The sequence below is a fragment of the Pinus tabuliformis genome, chromosome 9 (assembly GCF_031772625.1).
Source record: "Pinus tabuliformis cultivar Carrire ecotype Pingquan chromosome 9, CPIR1, whole genome shotgun sequence".
Classification (NCBI taxonomy): Eukaryota; Viridiplantae; Streptophyta; class Pinopsida; order Pinales; family Pinaceae; genus Pinus; species Pinus tabuliformis.
Genome location: NC_142307.1, coordinates 1,464,212,432 through 1,464,221,236, shown reverse-complemented (window position 1 = coordinate 1,464,221,236; position 8,805 = coordinate 1,464,212,432).

Sequence of the window (8,805 nt, the reverse complement as noted above, 5' to 3'; positions counted from 1 at the left end):
ACAACTTTAGCTTTTTCTCTAGTAAACAACACTTTTTGATATTTATTTTTATTTCTCAGCCTTTCAATCTCCTTAAGAGTGTTTCCGAACTCTCCTTCTAAATCCAATTCATCCTCTTCAGCATCACAATTAATGGCTTCAACTTCCATATTTTCTATAGCCATAAGCTTGAATTCTTTTGTGCTTTTTTCATATTTGTCCTCATCAAATGATTGGTTTCCTTGACTTTCATATGAGTTGGCTTCTTTGGTGTCGAAACTATTCTTTTTGGCCTTCTTCCTATGTTTTTACACTTTCTTGAACTTTTCTCATGGATCTTATTTCTTCTTCCTCTTTCCAAGACACTTGGAATAATAGTGACAAACCTTTTTGTAATTAAAGGATTTAAAATGTAACTTTCCTTTATACTTTCCTGAGCCTCTCTGAATATTCCTCACAAACTTGGATTCCTCTTCATCTAATTCACAACAAGAATTAACATGATCTTCTTTGGGATTATTATATGCCTTGAATGCTAACTCTTTTTTTGCATGTTTTCCATTTGAAATTATCATCTCATAAGCAGTGACTGCATCAAGTAGTTGGTCCAAAGAGAGAGTCTCCAAATTTTTCATCTCTTCAATTAATGATACCTTGGGATTAAATCTCTTTGGGAGAGATCTTAACACCATTTGAAATTTCTCATCAAGCCCTCTTATAGTGTTCATAACTACATCAACTCTCAAGAAATAAGTTTTCAGTATATTCATCATCATGCATCTTTAAACACTCAAAATACACTCTAAAACCTTGAAGTTTAGCTTGATTTACCTTTTTTTCACCTTCATAGCAGCTACTCTGTCAGGTCCCTATAACACTAGTGTATCCCCCTTATTATTATTGGTAGTGTAGCCCCCTGATTGTTATTGTTGTTCCCATGTAGCCCCCATATTTTTATTGTTGTGCCCCATAGCAGCCCACTATTGTTATTTTTGTTCCCTTACATTATTATTGTTATGTAGGCTCTCATTATATTGTGACCCCTTAGAATCCTATATATACAAAGGAGGTCTTAGCATTTGTATCATCCAATAATTATTCTTTTATGTAATGTAAAGGAGGTTTCCCCCTTGAAGAGGATGCATTTTAAGTCATTGATCTATCTTTTTGTTAGTTGGTTGGATAAAATTTGGTATCAAAGCTTTGGATTCTAGGGTTTCTTTGCTTCAAACAGACCATTGTAGACTTTTCTCTATAAAAAAATTTATACGAAGGTTCAGAAGATGAAATTGTGACCATGCGGAGTTGAAATCTTGGTGAACTTTGTTCTATAATTTTATATCTTGGTTCACTATATTTTCTAAGATATGGTATGAAGAAGTTAGGGTTTGTTCATGCTCCAAAATTCAGTCTCAAACAAGTGAGAAAAGCAAAATAATCATAACTTTCTCTTCAAGCATCACATTGGAATTCCGTAAAATGTAGTAGAAATATAATAGATTTTAGTTTCTTTTGTACCAATTTCAGGTTGAAGGCTGAAACAGTGACACATTGCATTACGTATAAGTTCGCTCTACTGAAAAGTCCATAATCAGGTCATTGTGGGATATTTGACATCACATTATCGTGAAGAATCCAATTATGGTATGAGTTGTGGCATTGGAAAGAAGACTCAGATGGTTACTACAAGAGAAAATTTCAGACCTTGGAGATCTTAAATTAAAGAGTTATAACCATTTAAATATCAAACTCCTAAAATCAAGAAAAAGGTGTGTATTTTTTTTAAATTGCATAACTTTTGTTTGAAAAATTAGCTTGAAGTGTTTGCAAGGGAATATTGAAGCATATATATCAGAATTGGGTTCTAAAATTCCTCCCAAATAAAAAAATTCTACACTCATTAAGCCCTCATAAAAATTTACTATGACACATGAAGAGGAAGAATTGTAGCATGATATATCAAAATTGTAGGACCAAGTGCAACAAATTTCGCTCTCACAAAGAGAAACCAAAGATGAACTAAAAGGGGACATGGATGGTTTAAAAGCAGAAATAAAATGTGACATGGATGGTATAAAAGGAAACATGGAGGTTTTTAAAGTAGACATGGATGCGATGAATGTCAAGTTAGAAGGGTTGACAAAGTTGTTGCAAGAAAGGCTTCTAGGTGGTGACAAGGTAATCCATGAAAATCATGATGAGGAAAAAAGGAATATGAATTATGATTTTAGAGACTCTAATGTGGGGTTAAAGAAGCACCACATTCAAAATATATATATGAGGAATTTTGATGGCAAGGATACAATAACATGGATAGTACAGATGGAGCAATATTTTGATCTACATGATGTGAAACCCTCACAAAAGGTATGTATTGCATCTTTATATTTAGAACCCAATCAGTTTGTATGGTATGGATGGATTTGTTCTCGTAAAGCTCTTTTCACCTAGTTAAATTTCATGGAGAAAATGATAGCACATTATGAACATACAAATAGCAACACCCTCTTTAGCTAATTGATAAATCTCAAACGAAAGGATTCAATGGCGGAGCACATCGAAGAGTTATAAAAATTGAATATCAAGGTAACTGATATTCCAAAGGAGCATAGGATTGATGCCTTCATAGGGACTTTGAAGGATAACATCCAACATAAGGTTCTCCTTTGGGAACCTGATTCATTGGAGAAGGCATTCAGGGTGACAAGAAAAGTTGAAAGCAAAATTATGGAAACAAGGAAGTCTACCACTCATAACTATAAAGATGGAAGTGTTGTTTCTCCTAGTCTTCCAAAACCTACAAGGTTGACACCACAAAAATTGAAGGAAAAAGAAGAAAAAGGGATTTTTTACAGTTGTGATAACAAATACACTAATTTTCATAAGTGCGTTGAGAAGAAATTATTCTACATAGATTGTGAAGAGGAGGAAGAAAAGGAATGAGAAACATCAAAAGAGGAGATATACACTAGGAATTAGTCCCTGAGAAAGAAGAAATGAATCCAACCATATCTAATTACCACTCCTCAAACTCAGAAGATAGAAGGATATATTGTGGTGAAGTAAAATTATAACTGCGGACATGAACAAATTCCTCTAGCCCGATGATGGTGTTCATTATAAGTGTAGACACGAATGAATTCCTCTAGCCAGATGATGGTCTAGCTACAACAGATACATTCTATGGAATATTTCCTTAGGTTAGAATCAATCAAGAGGGTCTACGTCTTGGTTGCTTATCCTTCTTGATGATTCCCTCACTTGTTCACTCCAGCAATCTCTCGCTTCCTTCTTCAAGCTCCTGAAACAACTAAACAACAACAGCACACAAACATAATAATAGACAAATTGCAATTCAACCTACTTGATGAGTCAAGAAGCATTAAGACACAAATATGTAATATTACAAAACATGTAGGAAATCAATCGATAGTTGCATATATTAATATCAAAGAGAGATTACAACCATTCGTCTTGACATCGTAGTCTTCCTTTCACAAGACCAGGTTCCCACAAACTTCTGCTAGCACTCCATGATGGCTTCAAACAATAATAGTTTAAAGGCTCTTCCCTTTAGGCTTCACTCCAAAGCAAACACACTTCTCCCTCACACAACTAGATGGCTACAACTAGTAATAGCTTGCTTGTCTAATCAAAATAGTATACTCACACTCAGCCAACACTCTCACTAGCTTGTGCTTGGGAAGAATGGAGGTTTATATAGGAAATATGGATGGGAGATGGATCCTCTTCTCATGGGAGAAGGACTTATCCCTAGAGGTAGTTCCATCATTATAGGGGAAACGAGCCCAAGCTGTCATCCTCGACCCCATCTGGCCAAACCATTTACTAGACTTCCATTACGGAGCTTCTAGAGTTGGAAGCTTTGGCTCTAATTTAAAAAAACTTTCCATAATAGGACCAGCGTGACTAGAACACAGCTCAGTTGCACAGGTCAGTGTGGGGAATAGTTCTAATCTCTACATATCGGCATGGGAGTGACAAAGGCCATCAGCGTTGGTCTTGTAAACTAGGGAAAACAGAAGTTTCAGGGGAAATGGTGCAAAAGGGAAATGATATGCTTATGAAGAGGGACATAATGGGAGTTTCTCCATGAGGGCAAAGCATGTGGGGTTCACTGTAGAGGTCCTCCAAGATCAAGGAACGACGAGTACAGGGACAGTGAAAAATTTTTGTGTAACAAATGACCCCTAAAGCGTGAAGGCCGAGCCGGATTGAGGGATGAAATGCTTTATGAATCAGTGAGGGGAACTGGTATACTATCAGAAAAGCCTGCAAGAAAGTATAGATACATATACATAAACTGAGATCTCTGTCAAATGATACATGAATTGTGGCATGGACACAACCATCCAGAGAATGATCATGTAAATGGATCTAGGTATGGGCATAGCCATCCATCAAAGAGGATCATAATGAAACCGAGGTATGGTCGCATCCATCCAATAATGAGAAGGGTCACATATGATAACTCATGGTCTGGTCGCAGCCAGCCATCTAAAAGAGACATGCATATCATCATAACCATGTTACACCACTTTGCAACCTGGACTTTTGCGATTTGAGTCCATGGTCTTGTGCTCCAACACGACCCGATCAAAGTACAGACCCTAGCATGCGAATAGCTGTGTTGACGTCGAATATGCTAGAAAGTCGCTTGCTTACTAGTCAATGATGTAAACTGTTAACAATTGTGAGAGAAACCACCAATAATGACAATGGCCCTCAAGGTACTCTCAGCACAATTCACGGAATGTGAATATAAGAACTGAAGTCGAACACCCTTGAAATCACTCGATCGAAAGCCAATGATGTGAACTTGTCGTCGAGTGTGAAGAACTTTCCATTAGGGAATGCAAGCTCTAATGTGTTGTAAGGGAGTCTCTTGGTCAACTTCCCAGATAATGAGTTGAAGTTGACAGAAAGCGACCGTGTCGAAGGAGGGCCATAATTAATCCCACATCATCGATGCAAGATGAGAGGATGAAAAATGATTTTGCATGATACAGAGAACCAGGGGTAAGTGTAATTGCAGAAGGAAAACCCATGAACATATTGGTGACACAACTGGAAGTTTGGAAACTTTTGGATCCATAGGATCGGTGGTCATGATGATGTGGCAAAGATCAAATGGAAGGAAAAAATTAACGGCCTGACCCAGGAAGGTCAATGATGCAAAGGAGGATTCCCAACCTGACATGAAGAAAAGAGTGTCATGTTCAAGAGTAAGTTGCCGACAGGACTCGATAGATTTCCAAATTTTCCCCCACCATTTCTAGCAAGTACCCCAATTATTTTTTAATCGCAAGCCTGAAGGGGATAGCATATGCTTGCACTGTAATTTCATCCTTCGGACAAATTTGACCTAGTAAGTTTAACATGCCCTAGGAAGGATAAGCTCATGTTCATCATGGTGATGAATCTGATGTTATTTAATTGTTTAACGAGTCCGATAAAGGTGTAACTCGGTATCTTTTTCATGTTTAGAAAGTTTGAAAAAGACACATAAAAGGAAAATCCATATGGTCCCTTTTCGTACATTTATGTCTCTCGACTGCAAAAAGGTAGAAAACAATACCTGAGATAATTGCTTGACCATTTTAGTCAACGAGTACCTTTCTTGTAATAGTGCCTCCCAGCCTGAAAAAGAGGTAAACTTATATTGGGCACATGACATTTCACATCCATTAACGAGTTTGAATTGACAAGGGCTCGCCCATCTTTTCTCTTTTAAAGGGTCGGAAAAGAGATGAAATCAGACCCCCCATTTTTATTCTCTTTAACGAGTCAAAAATGGAAAAATACACGGAAATTTTTTCATATGATTTTAATGAGTCAAGAAAAGAGCTAAAACGTGACTCGTCCTAGAGGAATAAGTGGTATAAATGGTAACAACTGGTTCCGGTAATCGTAGAACTGCTCAAAACATGTAATGGACGAGAGGCTAGCTAACAAAACCACTCATCGCTGCGGTTCCTCAGGAATGGAAAAATAACCAAGTGAAAGCATATGACCGGCCAAAGAGATGGTGGCGGTGTGTTATAGCTCTGATACCACTTGTTATAGATCTGATCTGAAAATATAAGAAAATAGAGATAAACCCAGAAATACAAGATAGAAATAGATAGAAATGCTTCTTTATTAATCTCAAAACCCTTAAGGTAGGGCAACACCATACATTCACTCCTTAAGGAAGGAGAACACTCCATAAGCCATATGCCTGTTCATACAATAGTCCTTCACTATCTTCCTTGACTTGGAGTCTCTAGCCTCTATATAGGCCTCATACATACAATACCATGGTTCCCTCATACCATCAACTAATACCATGGGCCCATTACATTATTATTAACTACTTGTGGTCCCTTACATGCTATGGGTTAACCACCTTATTTATTACTATGGCCCATCCCATTATTACATTATTACATTGGGTACCTCCCTTGGTACCCCATATTATCCCCCCTAGGTATATAACATTCCACCCCCCTAAGCATGTTTCGTCCCCGAAACATGGGAAGAACACAAATAATAAGATCTACTCAAAAGAGTAGTCCACTGGTACCATGAACGTGCATCTAGCCATCCAAGAGAAAGGTGAACCCTCGATCTCGCTGGTGCCTCGCTCACTTGAGATGGAAGTTGACCGTGGCAGCTCTTCTGTGTGTAGTAGGTGGATCGTCGCTCCTCGCTATCCGTCATACGGGGGTTGTTGTCCTTGTGGCTAATTGGTTGCCATCTTGTTGGTTGTTGTCTTGCGGGGTGATGTGGGTGATGATATGTTGAAGTTTTAACCCACGGTGTCTTTTTCTTTAATTCACCCTGCTGTGGTGCCCGTTGTGGTGTCTTCTTTTCCAATATGACTTCAACCACTGAACCCTCATCAGATGTCTCCGCACCTGTTACTTTTTTGGCTTCAGCCTCTGTTTGTGTTTGATTTTCAACCATCAACTGCTCATCATCTGATATGTCATTCCCAGGAACATCTTCTACGTCAACATCCATGGACTCTACGTGTTTATTGATGGAAATATCCTGTAATGTAATTTTCTTCTTTTTATACCAGAGCTTCAGGAATTTCTTCTGCACATTAATATTTATAGTACCCACTGATTCCATCCACGGGTATCCGAAAACAACATCCATATTATCTGTCTCTGAAGCATAAAAATCACCATGCAACACATACTTATCCATAGAAATCTTCAAATCCTTATACACTTGAACATCCTCATTATCAATCTGTGCAGTTTCAATGTGTTGTGCTGGAACTTGCAATCTTTTTGCCAAATTAATAGTTATAAGATTTTGCTTGCAACTAGGATTTATAGACACAACGATTTTCTCCTTCTGAATCAATCCATGAACCTGCAATAAAGATATACCAGTAGGAAATAACCCCATATGTTTCTCCTTATCTTGTTTTCTAGCATGAGACCATCTTTCTAAAAGGAATTTTTCAAATGCTTCATCAGGCAAGTTGTAACACTTCGTTTGGTTAAGTAATCCCCACCATGTGGCCGCGTCATCTCTAAAATCCTCCACTGCCCACCATTTCCATTTGTTTTTCCATACCCACTTCTTTTATTTTATGTATTCTTCAATAGTAGGACCACTATCTTTTCCTGTAAAATAAAGAACCTTGCTAGAAGCCATGAAGAGAGTTTTGAAAAAAAATCACTTACTTGGTGAAAATTTGAAATTGTCACAGTTTAGTCAATATTGCTCAGAATCCCTATTATGACCTGTTTTTGGAAATGGAACAATCATTCTGCATCTGCCCATGTGGTAGAAATCTTGATCCAGGCACTTGGAATTTCAGATCTGCGCTGCAACTCTCCCGCCATCACCAAAATTTCTACAAAAAGAGTTGATTTTAAATCAGCGATATCTCCCTCATCTGGACTCCGATTCGACTAATTTGTTTTTTGAAATTGAGTGTTTTTTCACACAAAATCCAGATCTACAATTAGATTTTGTAGATTGTGCACCAGGACGTCCAGATCTGCGCCACAAACTCGCTGCCCTGAAAAATTGCCTGGAACCCCACTGATTTTTAGATCAGCGATATCTCCTTCATCCTGACTCCGATTCAAGCAATTTTTTTTTGAAATCGGCTATTTTTTCACAAAGAATACAGATATGCAATTATATTTTTCATATCTTGCACCAAAACATACAGATCTGATCTGCAAACTCGCCGCCCCCGAAATCCTGCAAAAATTAAAAAAAATTCTCCACTTTTGTACCCAAGAAAGTGCTCTGATACCACTTGTTGTAGATCTAACCCAAAGATATTATGATAATAGAAATAACCCAAGAATAACAAGATAGAAATAAATAGAAATGCTTCTTTATTAATCTCAAAACCCTTAAGGTAGGGCAACACCATACATTCACTCCTTAAGGAAGGAGAACACTCCACAAGCCATATGCCTGTTCATACAATAATCCTTCACTATCCTCCTTGACTTGGAGTCTCTAGCCTCTATATAGGCTTCATACATACAATACCATGGGTCATTACCATGGTTCCCTCATACCAACAACTAATACCATGGGCCCATTACATTATTATTAACTACTTGTGGTCCCTTACATGATATGGGTTAACCACCTTATTTATTACTATGGCCCATCCCATTATTACATTGGGTACCTCCCTTGGTACCCTATATTATCCCCCCTAGGTATATATCATTCCACCCCCCTAAGAATGTTTTGACCCTGAAACATGGGAAGAACACAAATAATAAGATCTACTCAAAAGAGTAGTCCACTGGTACCATGAACGTGCATCTAGCC